Genomic DNA, 15,343 nt, shown 5'->3' with positions numbered 1-15,343 from the left:
TTTAATCAAATCAACTCCGAAAATTTTACTTTCACCGAGCTCGATCCAAAACAATGGTGTACGGCATTTACGACCGTACAAAGCCTCGTAAGGTGCCATCTTAATACTTGATTGAAAACTATTGTTGTAAGCGAATTCAATCAAAGGTAAATACCGTTCCCATGAACTACTGAACTCGAGGATGCAACATCTCAACATATCCTCAAGTATCTGAATTATCCGCTCGGATTGACCATCGGTTTGGGGGTGAAAAGCAGTGCTAAAATGCAGCTTGGTACCCAGAGCTTCTTGCAATTTCTTCCAAAATCGTGAGGTGAATCTCGGATCTCTATCCGACACGATAGAAACAGGTACCCCGTGTAATCTCACAATTTGATAAACGTACAATTCAGCTAGTTTATCCAATGAAAAATCCGTACGTACGGGGATGAAATGAGCCGACTTAGTCAGTCTATCAACAACAACCCATATCGCATCCTTCTTACTTGCTGACAAGGGCAGTCCGGACACAAAGTCCATTGTGACTCGATCCCATTTCCACTCGGGTATCATGATCGGCTGGAGTAATCCTGAAGGCACTTGATGTTCCGCTTTCACTTGTTGACATATCAAACATCTCGAAACAAAGTCGGAGATGTCCCGTTTCATACCATGCCACCAAAATTGACATTTCAAATCGTTGTACATTTTCGTACTCCCCGGGTGAATTGACATTCGGCTACAATGGGCTTCGTTCAGAATCATCGAAATGAGTTCCGAATTCCTTGGAACACACAAACGATTTCTGAACCTCAAACAATCATCATCATCAATTTGAAACTCCGATTCCTCGTTCGGAAAACACTTAGCCCGTTTTGCAACCAATTCATTATTGACTTTCTGAGCTTCACGAATTTGGTGAGTCAATAATGGTTTAGCTTTTAATTCAGCTACTAACACACAGTCTGGTAGAACAGACAAATGCACGTTCATCGCCCGTAAAGCAAACAATGACTTCCGGCTTAAGGCGTCCGCAACCACGTTAGCCTTTCCCGGGTGATAATCAATGACAAGCTCGTAATCTTTCAACAACTCAAGCCAACGTCTTTGTCGCAGATTCAAGTCTCGTTGAGTCATCAAATATTTGAGACTTTTGTGATCCGAAAATACATGGCACTTCTCACCAAACAGATAATGTCGCCATATTTTTAAAGCAAACACGATGGCAGCTAGTTCGAGATCATGGGTCGGATAATTCCTCTCGTGTGGCTTCAATTGTCTCGACGCATAGGCCACGACTCGACCTTCTTGCATCAATACGCAACCCAACCCAAGTAGGGATACGTCACTATAAATGACAAACTCTTTACCTGATTCGGGTTGCACCAAAATTGGAGCTTCAGTCAAATGAGTTTTCAGTTGGTCGAAACTTTTCTGACATTTCTCCGTCCACTCGAACTTAACATCCTTTTGAAGTAGCTTCGTCATTGGTGTGGCTATCATCGAGAAACCTTTGACAAATCATCGGTAATAACCGGCGAGCCCCAAAAAGCTCCGAACTTCAGTAACATTTCTCGGAGGTTTCCAGTCAAGTATGACTGAAATTTTGTTCGGGTCAACTCGAATACCCGACACGGATACCACATGACCCAAGAAGCTAACCTCTCTTAACCAGAACTCACACTTACTGAACTTAGCATATAACTGCTTATCCCACAAAATTTGCAGCACTAGCCTCAGATGCTCAGCATGTTCGGTCTCGTCTCTTGAATAGACCAAAATGTCATCAATGAACACCACTACGAACCGATCCAAATACGGTCTGAAGATCCGATTCATCAAATCCATAAATACTGCAGGGGCATTAGTGAGCCCAAACGGCATCACTAAGAATTCGTAGTGACCATATCTCGTTCTGAAGGTAGTTTTGGGAATATCTGAATCTCGGATTCGCAACTGATAATAGCCCGATCTCAAATCTATTTTTGAGAACACTGAGGCTCCCTTCAGTTGGTCGAACAAATCATCGATGCACGGCAACGGATATTTGTTCTTTATCGTCACTTTATTCAGCTGACGATAGTCAATGCACAACCTCATGGTTCCGTCCTTCTTTTTCACGAACAATACTGGTGCACCCCAAGGTGAGAAACTTGGTCGAGCGAAACCTCTATCCGTCAGTTCTTGCAACTGAGCTTCCAACTCCTTTAACTCGGTTGGTGCCATACGATACGGAGCTATCGAAATCGGCGTAGTCCCAGGTACAAGCTCAATACCAAACTCTACCTCCCGAACAGGTGGTAAACCCGGTAATTCTTCCGGAAAAACATCCGGGTATTCACAAACCACCGGCACAGATTCGGGTTTCTTTTCTAATTCTTTGTCACCAAGTACATACGCAAGGTATGCTTCGCACCCTTTTCTTACATATTTCTGTGCCAACATTACTGATATTACAGCTGGCATCCCCTCCAAGTCCGCAGACTCAATTCGGACTACTTCGTTATTTGCGCACCTCAAATCAATAGTCTTGCTCTTGCAATTCACAATCGCATCATGCGCGGTCAACCAATCCAAACCAAGGATAACATCAAATTCATCAAACGGCAAAAGCATCAAGTCCGCCGGAAAACAGGAACCTCGAATTTCCAGGGGACATTTCTTACACACTTTGTCGACAAGCACGTAACGACCCAAGGGATTTGACACCCGAATTACGAACTCAGTAGACTCAATAGGTAAAGTCTTACTGGATGCTAAGGTTTCACATATGTAAGAATGAGTAGAACCGGGGTCAATCAAAGCAATTACATTAGTATCAAAGAGAGTGAATGTACCGGTAATAACATCAGGCGAAGAAGCATCCTCGCGGGCACGTATAGCATAAGCTCTAGCAGGCGCACGGGCTTCGGATCTGGTTATATCATCTCTAGATCCTCTCTGACCACCACTAGCATTGCCCATATTTCTAGATGGTCTACCTCGAGCAGTGGTAGCACCCGGTCTCCCACTCTGATTTGCATTCTGTCCCGACAACCTCGGGCAATCTTTAATGAAGTGGTCAACTGATCCGCATTTGTAACAGGAGCGGTCAGGAAATCTACAACTCCCCGAATGCCATTTACCGCAATATCGGCATTTCGTCCTGTCTCGACGTTCATTCCCAACACTGGCGACCGAAGTGCCTCGTGTACCCATAGGGGGTCGATCACGATCTCGTCCAAAATGGCCCGAAGTGCCTCTAAACTGGCCCGCATCATCTCGAAATCTCTTCGATGTCTGTTGAAGAGACCTTCCCGAGGATCTTTTACGAAACTCTCCAGTTCCCTCATCAACTCTTTGCTTTTCTTTTCTAAGCTCTTCGGCTTTACAAGCTCGTTCAACAAGTACCACGAACTCTCGTATTTCAAGAACGCCAACGAACATTTTTATATCTTTATTCAGCCCATCCTCGAAGCGTTTACACATAATAGCTTCGGACGAAACACATTCCCGAGCGTATTTGCTAAGTCTAACAAATTTTCGCTCGTAATCAGTAACCGACATGGAGCCTTGCTTAAGCTCAAGAAATTCCTTCCGTTTTTGATCAACAAATCTCTGACTGATATACTTTTTCCGAAACTCAGTTTGGAAAAACTCCCAAGTTACTTGCTCTCGGGGCACAACAGAAGTCAGAGTACTCCACCAATAGTAGGCAGAATCGCGTAGCAAGGAGATAGCACACTTTAGGCATTCATCGGGTGTACAAGAGAGCTCATCGAGTACCCGGATAGTGTTGTCCAGCCAAAATTCAGCTTGCTCGGCATCATCGCTATCCATAGCCTTAAATTCAGTAGCCCCATGTTTTCAGATTCTGTCAACTGGGGGCTCATTTGACCTTATTTGGTCCGTTACCGGTGGTATTGTAGGTGCGGGGGTAGTATTTGTCGGGAATGGAGGTTGTGGAACAGCCATATTAGTTCGAATGTATTGGTTGAACCAATCATTCATCACGCTATAGAATGCTTGTCTAGCTTCATCATTCGGATTACTAGCATTAGGTTGAGAGTCTGCCGGCACTGTCCCTTGCACGGGAGCAGGCGCTACACTCTCAAGATCATCAGCTACCTCTCGGTCACGATCGGGATCCATTACTATAAACACATTTACAATTGTCAGAAGTCACCACACTATCAAGTAATCACATAAAATGGCATGTATAGCTAGACCCAACACATTACGGTAGTCCTAGAATCGACTAAACCGTAGCTCTGATACCAATTTAATGTAACACCCCGAACCCGAGACCGACACAGGAGTCGGACACGAGATGTTAACAAACTTTGAAAATTTTTTCCAGACACTGCCCAGTCTGAGTACTAGTCGCTTCAAAAATCATATCTTGAGTTTCACAACTCGAAAATCAGTTTTGTGATTTTTCCCTGAAACTAGACTCATTTCCCCACCTATGTATTTTTTTCTAGAATTTTTGGTTGGGCCAATTAGTACAGTTTATTAGTCAAAGTCTCCCATGTTACAGGGGTCGACTACACTGACCTTTTCCAATTACGACTAGGATATCTCTCTGCACAGAGCTTCAATACTGATGCCGTTTGTTTCTATGGAAACTAGACTCAGAGAGAAATCCATACATATATGGTATGACCCCTAATTATCTCTGGTCAATTTATAGTGAATTTCCAAAGGCGGAACAGGGAATCCAGAAACTGTTCTGGCCCTGTTCCACAAGAACCCGAATATCTCTTACTGTACTGTTCATATGATTGTTTCGTTAGTTTCCTATGAAAGTAGATTCTTCAAGGTTTGTTTACATAATTTATTCACTATTTAATTCCATTCCTACTATTTTTAGTGATTTTCCAAATCTACATCACTGCTGCTGTCAGCATCTACCTTTAAGGTAGGCTTTACCTATTTCATGGTTCAACTAGCCCTTTTGCATACATAGCACAATTTATGAAAGTGATTAACCATCCCCGTGGCCAATCCTTGTCAAGCATATCCACACTAAATGATTATAACATTATACTTAAACACATATAAGCCATTTTCACATGGCTATCCAAAACTTATACATCACATAAAGTACTCGAAAAACAACAATGGGTCGTCCTATACATGCCATATCAAAATTCAACCAAAAGAGTACCCATAAGAGCCTTTGATAGTGTGGGCGACTTCGACGTCAAGATCCCGAGTCCGATAGCTGGAGAACCAAAAAAATCTATAAAATAGAGGAGCAATGGAACGAAGTAAGCAATTTATGCTTAGTAAGTTTTGAGCAAGAAATTCCAGCATAAACAAAGAATAACACACATTTAGCTAAATGGAATATTTCATAATACGCAATTTACCGATATCAAACTTGCTTCACAACATTCACAACCCTTATGTACATACACAATAGACTAACTTAGCCGAAGGCCGGTAGCTCGTTTATCAACTGAGCGAACATTTATTTGTAAGGGCTCGATTAAATTCAACACATACGTAACATATCCCAATATTGGGATGTTTTTCGAGTATTCGCTGGAATTTTACAGCAAGCTCATTCATTACCAAATCACGTACCTTCGGGATTTAACCGGATATAGCTCCTCGTTCAAATGCCTTCGGGACATAGCCCGGTTTTAGTAACTCACACAATGCCTTCGGGACATAACCCGGATTTAACAACTCGCACGAATGCCTTCGGGACTTAACCCGGATTTAACAACTCGCACGAATGCCTTCGGGACTTAACCTGGATTTAGTATCTCGCACAAAGGCCTTCGGATCTTAGTCCGGATATATTCACTTAGCACAAAGCCTTCGGGACTTAGCCCGGACAGCATTCAATTAATCATGCACATTCATATTTCATTTTCATTTGCGAAACTCAAACACAAGGCACATATCGTCCTTGCACATTCGGCTCAATAGCCACACATAGAGCATGATTTAATCACATTGTAATTTAAGCTCTCTTACTCAAGAACTTACCTCGGGTGTTGTCGAACGATTCCGCTAACTATTCGACCACTTTTTCCTTCCCTTTATCGGATTTATTTCCCCTTTGCTCTTGAGCTTAATTAAACAAATAAATTGATTTCATCATTTAGGCATCAAAAAGATGAACACAAGGCACTTAGCCCATGTTTATACATTAGACATTAAAGTCTCATACATGCAAAAATCATGCACCAACACAACATATTAGCTAATTTCTTTCCCCTTGGCCGAATATGCATGTCTATTTTTGGGGTCGATTTCAACACTTAATACACACATATACACACTAGTAAAGCATCCTCCCCCTTTTCATCAATTTAACACATGCATTGCTCATTAACATGCAAAGTTACATTCGGCCTTAGCACACATCTTGCTAGCCGATTCTTCTCCATTTAGCAACCAATGCACATATGTGCTCACACAAAAATGCTAAAAAGGAGGTTCAAGAATCATCAAGCCATCATCACATGCATCATTAACAAGCTTCATATTTTGCATGCAATGGCATTAACACGACCTCCACCTAGGCCGAATCTTAACTCATCCTCATGCCTCATCACCACAACATCAAACATCAACCAAGAATGATGCATCCATGGTCAAGTGCCATTTCCATCACATAGCAAGATTTAGACCATGGGCTAGGTAGAACTCAAGCTAACAACTAAAACATGCATGCATCTCATGGAACATCATCAAACATACCTTAGCCTAGCTACATGCATGGCCGAATCTCTTCACCTTTCTTCTTCTTTCCTCCATAAAATTTTTGGCCAAGGATGAACCAAAGGATGAGAAAATTTTTCTTTGTTTTTCTTTCTAATTTAGGCTAAATGAAGGTGAGAAAAGGATGAACAAAGATCTTCTCCTCTCTTTTCTTTAGCTCACGGCAATGGGGGGAAAAGAATCAACTACTCACTTTTTTTTTGTGTAATCATCATACTCCTTTTCATTATTTAATTTCCATGCCTATTATTTTATTTTTTTCCACCCATGATGCACCAACAAAACATGTCTATGACATGTCTTGGCCATCAAACTTGGTCTACCATGCTTGTCATGGCCGGCCACTACTAGTAGGGGGGGAATTTGACATGCAAGTCCCCCCTTTGTCCACATGCACTAATAGGTCCTCACACATTGACCTATCACATTTTAGAATTTTCTCACATAAGTCCTATTGACTAAATTCACATGAAATCAACCAAATTGAAGCTTGAAATTTTCACACATTCATAATTACATATTCTAGACAATAAGTATCACATTCAAACATTTCGGTGACTCGGTTTAGCGGTCCCGAAACTACTTCCCGACTAGAGTCAACTTTGGGCTGTCACAATAAATACATCCAGGTAAGGAGAAAGCTCGAAGGTGGTTTCAAATTCTCCCCAAGTGATCCATCCCTCGAGAAACCACTTGTCTCTAGATACAAGTATTTGATTCTGAAATTTCCACGGAGCAATATAACTGGTTGAAATTGTGCCGTACACTAGGCTAGAGAAGTTTCTAATAGTTAGGAACATATTTTGATACTGTTTAGACAGGCAAAACCCTAATGGCTGTCAGGAAACTGACTTGATATTTGGTATAGATCCTAAAAGAGTACTGGAATGACCAAAATGTGCAAGTGTACACAATCATTGTCAAGTAATAAAGTAACAAGTAATTGTCGAGTTATCATACCCATATGGACTGTGAAAGAAAAATATTTATAAAATGTAAATCAAACACTTTGGTGATGAGAAAAATATTTTGGTTTGAAGAAGTGATTTAAAAACTAAAAATTAACTAAGTAATAAAAATAAAAAGTAAAAATTCCAAAGCATGATTTCAAAAAGAGGAGTTTTAATCAATATGACATAATCGTGTTAGCTTGATTACATTCCTTAACTTAGAATTACTAAACCCATGTTCATGTTGTTACGAATATTTTCACGGTAACTTGGTAATTTGTTAATTACTATAAATACATACTAAATTAATCAATCTCTTGAAAAATTTTCAATGCCACTTCAAAAAATTAATCAATATTCATAAGCACATATAAGATCAAGTGAGGTAACAATATATTCCTATATTGAAATAGTTTAATCACAATAATCTTGCAAGTTATGCAAGGCTAATGCACTATTTAATACCGTCACTAATTTAACCTTCAACTACCTTAGAAGATTAAACATGCATCAATTAAATATTGTGTCAATTAATTATAATTTCTATACATTTAATAATTAATCTATTCGTTACCTTACATTTTAAAATGCAAGTATAACACCAGTATGGTTTTTTTAATTGAACAACTTACCAAGGCCTATAACAACACAAACATGATTTTAATAATTCAAGTGGATACAATGCAATCAATCTAAACAAATTAATTTAAGCCAATTTAATTAGAACAAGAACAAGAAAAGAACAATTATTCATATTCATGATCACAACATAAAGAAGAAAATTAAAGTGAAGGGAACTAGGAAGCAAATCTAGTATTTCTTTGAAGCCAGACTAGTGCGCTCCTTTTCTTCTCTGCTCGTTGTGTTGAACTGAGGCCTTTACGAACAATTGAATGATGCTATTCCAAGGTGGAAGAAGGCTATTTTTCAAGAGGGAAATCGACAAGGGAAATGGGAAAATAATAAAGGGAATGGAAGAGAGAAAGTGAGTGAAACAGAGAGAGATGTGTCGGAATGAATGGTGTCTTGACTGAGGTAGCAAAGGTGGGTATTTATAGGTGTGATTTTTTGCTAAAAATAGCAAATAATTAGAAACCATACACTCTTCTTTGGTTGGCCATACAACAAACTAGTTTGAATGTTTCAAACTTTGCTAAATTTAGTTTGGGACAAATCTTCAAAGGCACAAAAGTGGAGGGATTTGAATGGAGTTTAAGGAATCCTTGAGGGCTATTTTGAAAGAATAAAAATTAGCAAAATTCAGGTGATTGGGTCAGCTTGTTGGACGGTTGGACTACCAATTTTCTTGTTGGATCAATCTTCAATGCTTAGCACACTGGGCCACTTTCTCCTTCAAGCTTTATATTAAATTTTAACCCAATTAACTTTGGATAAAAATTGAATATAAATTACATAAAATAATCATAATTTGGACCATCCTTGGCTATAAAAATATTCAGCTTTGCACTTAGTTCACTTGATGCAAAAATTTCTCCAATGATTTGTCGCGTGTAAATAACTAATGTAATTGTGCAAGTGTACACATCAGTCAAGTAATAAAGTGATAAGTAAGTATCGTCTCCACAGGGATAAAAAATTGATAAGAAATTGAGTAAGTTATTACAATCCTATTGACTAAACTGAATAACATGAAATACTCTCAAGTTGAATAAGATAATGAATTAATGAAATCAAATGCTAAAAACAAAGAATTGATATGGCAAATAAAATGCTGTGGCAAATTACAGAGAAAAGCAAGAGTATTTTTGTTGAATGAATCGGGCTGGAATTATTCGAGTGAAATGTTCATATCAAAATAATGCCATGGAAAAAATATTTTCTAATCAACTATTTAGAGAGTCACTACTGTAATCTGCCTCTTTCGATAGCTAGTGATAGTACTAGAAAGAACATATGTTTTCTCCCTACTTATTGGTTAATTTGTCCCCATTTAGTTATCTTTAGCACATATTTTAGCATTTTTAATTCAGTAAATTGCATTTTATAACTCAGTGGATCTTAGCTTATTTATCCTTAATTTTTGTCATGTTTTGGTACCGATGTCGCTACATGAGTATTACCAGATTGGGCCTAGAATTGTCGCCGCACTTGACCGCTGCCCGAATAAGAACAAAAATATGTGAGCTGTCCAGTTTGGTACAACCAACTTGTATGTACATAGGCAGCATGATTCTGATGAAAGGACACCTGTACTATTTGGAAGAATATAAAAATATTCATGTGAAAAGGGAAAAAATAAACTTTTTGGGGGGTATTATCTTCTTCATCCTATCTTTTGAAGCTTTTTGGCTATGGCGGCTTAAGTCTCCTACAGGTGAACCAATGTGAAAGGGACACAGATCAGCTCTTGACGAGGAGCCCTGAGTGCGACACAAGAGGGAATGGAGAGATTTAAGTTGAGATTGTTTAGGAATAGTATTCTCCACTTGTTTCTTTTATATTTCTTTTCTAAACGATGGTGATTACTTTCAATTTCATGTTTGTACGGAAGTACACATGATTTCTGGGTTAAATGTTATTTTTTTCAATCTTGCCTTTACTTTTTAATCTTTGGGTTTGAATGTTTTTAGTATGGAAGTGTTATTGCAGTCAATGACACTGGAAAGTGCAGCGACAGTTCAAGCTAGCAATCATACAATGGAAGTTGCTTAAGGATTAGAGGAATTTAATCCACTTGTTCTTAATAGTGTTCCATTGCCATCATCAGAAGGTATGACTAATGTGCATGTTTAAATCTTAGATTAAACATAGAAGTTAAGCTTGGTAAGATATTCATTGCAATTTAATGCAACGACAATCACCTGTCCTTTTATACCTTGTGAGCACTTAGTATTCTGTTGAATATTCACGTTGGGGATCCCAGTTTATCATTATCATATTTTATCTTATTGTTTTCAAGTTATTGCTTCGACAACTACTCTCACAATTTATCTCGTTTATATCTATTTATTACACTGACATTGATAGACTAAAGACAACCATCCTCGTGGGATTGACATCTGACAGACTTATATCTATCTACTATACTTCCATCGACAGTGTACGCTTGCACATTATTGCTATGACATTAAACAGCCAATCAACTAATCTTAAGCTAGAAATCTAAGTTACTGTATGTCTACAAAACTCTGGATTAATAAATACAATGAACATTCTTCTCTATACAACTAGCAACATCTATGTCTAAAGTGCTACGAATATTCTGTCGAGTATTCACTTGAATCAAACGATTCAAGATCTAGTATATTTAACCTTTCTAGAATTAAAAATACATATAAGAACACAACACTCAATCAACTATGTCTAAAGCTTGCATGCATGTTTTTAAAATAAGCATAAATCGAATGAAACAGTGACATAGACAATCTCAAATCACGGGCATTAAAGATAATAAAACATTCACCCAAATAACTCCAACCCAGAAAAGATTTAGGTCATGGGTGGAAAATTTAACATCAAAATAAAATCATTCATCGACATTCTCAAATAAGCTCAAATCACAGAAATTAGGAAAATAAAGGCAGAAATGCAGGAATTCTTGCCACAGTCCAACTTTTGTTTGATCTTCAGATTGTATGTGAATCCAGGATAACTATCTCTCCTCCTTTTTCACATATATATTCTGCTCTCTTAAGCTACTACCCTTTCTTTCTCTAGAATTCTCTAATAAAGAGAAAAATCGTTATCACTAATTTTCTTCTCACACAAATTCTCTTCCTTTTCTTTCTTCTTCTCTCTCATTTTATATTGGGTAGATCTGTCCCTCGTAGCACATATTTGTTTCTCCTATTATTTAGGGTGGTTTTTTTGGTACATGTACAGCTGGCTGAGAATGATGTGGATAGAGTGCTGAATTATCTTCCTGGAATTGCTATGGCAATTGTGTTGGCAATCAATCTCACCATTTCTCACGGTAATGTTTCACTTCCCTTATTTTCCTTCTACATCCTTTGTATCCTCTTCTTCTACTTGTATATGTGTCCAACCACAACCATAACTTTTCCTTCCCCATGTAATAAAAGTAGTAAATGATGACCATTATAGTGCAATCTAAGCTTTGTTATGCAATGTTCTATAATTATTCTAAAAATGCAGATGTATTTACTTAATTACAAACAATTAATTCCATCTAGAGGCCTAAAATATAACTCTTTTCAAGAGTTATCACACCCCCAAAACCTAAGGGATGCATTGTCCTCAATGCATGAACATGAAAGAATTAAATAAATAAAAGCTACATGAATGCAATTAACAAATATGAATTAAAATGAATGAAAATTATCAAAATAAAAGCTTAGATGGGAATAATGTTACTTTACTTTGGTTGTGTAGATTTCCTTGCAGCTCGTTTTTAACGTTGCAGCCTATCCTGGTCACCACTATCAGCTTGAATAGTTTTATCAGCAGCCTTATTGAATCTTTTTCTTTTAAGTTGGTTGATGGGCACCTCTTCGTCATCATCGTCAGTATTTGACTTTGTGAGTGCATCAATCACTTGATGAACTTCACATTCTTGGGAACTCATAGGGGTCTTGGATTGTGGTGCAGGTGCAGTAGTATGAGTGGATCCATTCCATCATCATCAGATTCAATGTGGATAGATTCTGTCCTGTCCTCATCTCTCTCTAGTTCTTAGTTGTGTGTGGGCGCAGTAGTAGGTTCTTCATCTTCTACTTCAGGATTCAATAGTAGTTCTTTAGGAAAAATAGGAAATAGTGGCATTGGGTGTGAGAATTTCTTTTCCAACACACAAAATTATTATTTCAAACCTTCTACAGCTTCAATCATTCACCGTGTAACACCCCAAACCCGACCTAGAAGTTATTGCCGAATCTGGTGTGTCACATTGAAGTGTTTTTCGAAAACCATGTTTTCATTGAAAACCCTTCTTGAAATTTTAAACTTCTTGCCATTTAAAACTTGTACAAAACCTCAGTTTGCGTTTGCTTATTTTCAATTGGGGTTTATTAATGAAATGTTGTTACCTTCAAAACCTTATTGTTGTGGAAGCTTAGTTTAAAATAAATGATTTGCGAAAACGTGTTATTTAAAAATTGAGCAGAAATGTAGCGTTTGAAAATAGTTATTGTTTTGGAAAACCGGGTTCTTCTAGCAAATAAGAATCACAATCAATAAAATTCAGAATTTAAAATCCAAAAATTTTGGGGCCTTATTACAATTCGAATCAAAATCAAAGTGCTTTAGCAAATGAGCAAAACAGAATAAAATTTGTGTAGTTGTGTGGCCCTCTCCAAGTCCCTCGTAGCTCTGAACCGTCTAACGCTGGGGATTACCGGAAAGGTTAAAATGGGGTGAGTTTACAAAAACTCAGTGTGTAAACCCCTATCATTCAGTTAGTAATATAAGAAGTAACAGTCTGGGCCTAAGCCCTTTTCAGTAACATAACAATTTGGCTTTGGCCCAAAACAGTAAACGTCTAGTATGGGCCTTAGCCTATTACAGTATCTGAATCAGAAACATAATACATATGGACCTAAGCCCAATACAGTGACAGAATCAGTAATAGAAATGCAACAATGCAATCATGCAACCCATCCCAATCCAGCCAACACACTACCCGTACCAACCAACACACCATGTGGGGATAAAATCGACCTACCCAGCCAACACACCAATATCAGCACTGGTTGCAGCACTAATCAGTATCGCATCAAAGCTGCCAGTAACCAGAATGGCTAAGAGCCGTAAACAGAATAGCTATAAGCTATAAACAGAATGGCTACAAACCATAAGTACAGTAATATGATTGGCACAAAGCCATCAGTAGTAGTGGTATGACCGGCACACAACCATCAATAATGGTAATATGATCAGCACAAAGTCATCAGTAACGGTAATATGATCGGCACAAAGCCATCAGTAATGGTAATATGATTGGCACAAAGCCATTAGTAGCATCGCAGCAAAGCTGCCAGCAGTAGTTTCGCAGCAAAGCTGCCCGTAATAGTATATGTGGCCAAGCCACCAATAACAGTGACTGTGGCAGAGCCACCAGTATAGTACTTCCTCCATAACAGTATCCCAACCCCATGTAGTATGTTGTGTATGCAGAATGCCATGCTCAGAATCAATCATACAAATCACAGACAAATCAATCATACCAATCACAAACAAATCAGTCATTTAAATCACAAACAAATCAGTCATTTACATCACAGACAAATCAATCATTTACACTCGAGGGGAAAAATATTCATTTACCCTCTAGGGGTATTATGGTCATTTTACCCTATAGAGATATTTCGGTCATTTAACCCTATGGAGGTATTACGATCATTTTACCTTATAAGGGCATTATGGTCATTTTACCGTATGGGAGTTTTTCGGTCATTTTACCCTATAGGGGTATTACAATCATTTTATCTTACAGGGACATTACAGTTATTTTACCCTACGGGGGCATTACGATCACTTTACCCTATGGTAGTTTTTTAGTCATTTTACCCTACAGAGGTATTATGGTCATTTTACCCTATAGGGGCATTACGGTCATTTTACCTTATAGGGTTTTTCGGTTATTTTACCTTACACGGGTATTACGGTCATTTTACAAATATTTGGGTCTCGGTACTTATTATGACCGCCTAAAAGGTCTATCATCACTTCGAGCGACTCAAATAACCTACATGGCCAGAACAGTGTATATGGGCCCAAAACCTATTATTGGGCCCAAGTGGGCCCACACGCTTGTGTGGCCCATTTATTCTAGATTCACATATAGCATCGCGAGCCTCATAAACTAACATATCAATGATCACTTACCGAGGATTTTACAAACTAACATATCAATGATCACTTACCGAGGATTTTACTAGTGTGGGCCCATAAGCCCATTGGGCCTACGTAGCCCATTTCGACCCATCGAGGCCCATAACAGCTCTAGCTATGCAAACGTCACAGTCCAACAACACTTACCACATCACATACATTTTATCCGTGTGGCCCACAAGCCCACTGGGCCCACATAGCCCAATTCAGCCCAACGAGGCCCAGAACAACCCAAGACCACGAGATCGCTCGTGGCGGCCTCTACAAACTAACGCCTATGTTCATGGGCTCAGATCACCACACGCACGATCGCACACTCGTGTGAGATCATAGCCATATTTCTGACTTTTCAACATTTTGTCAATCTACAGTCATAGCAGTGTAAAAACACATACTTTCAGCTTTTCAGCTGATTATCGAATACCACATACAAATACACACCTGATTACAACAACGAAGAGTGCGAATAATCAGGAGCACAAAACCTATAACCAACACAACACAAGATTAACGCATACTCCTAATCCATAAACTTTATTTACTAAACCACAAACACTCACCTTGCTAGATCTAACAGATACTAGCGCCTCACTGCTAATCAAGGGCGAATCCCCCGTGCTAACATGATTCGGCAGATCAAAAGTTGTTAGAAAACAACCATGCATTAGGCCCCCAAGAGAAAGAAAAGGGAAAACCGAAGCTTGTTAGTAGAGCTAAAACAAATTTAACTAAGAATTAATAAAATGGTTGTAACACCTCCTTACCATAAAAAAAACGTATTTTAGTAATAGTCAGTCAGGAAGATTTGGCCTGGAACAAGAAGAATAAAGAGATTTGAGAGGGAGAGAGTATGAGAATTTGACCTAACAGAGAAAGGAATAACG

The sequence above is a fragment of the Gossypium hirsutum genome, chromosome D08, assembly GCF_007990345.1.
Source record: "Gossypium hirsutum isolate 1008001.06 chromosome D08, Gossypium_hirsutum_v2.1, whole genome shotgun sequence".
In the NCBI taxonomy this organism is placed as follows: Eukaryota; Viridiplantae; Streptophyta; class Magnoliopsida; order Malvales; family Malvaceae; genus Gossypium; species Gossypium hirsutum.
Note: the sequence above shows the minus strand (reverse complement) of the source record.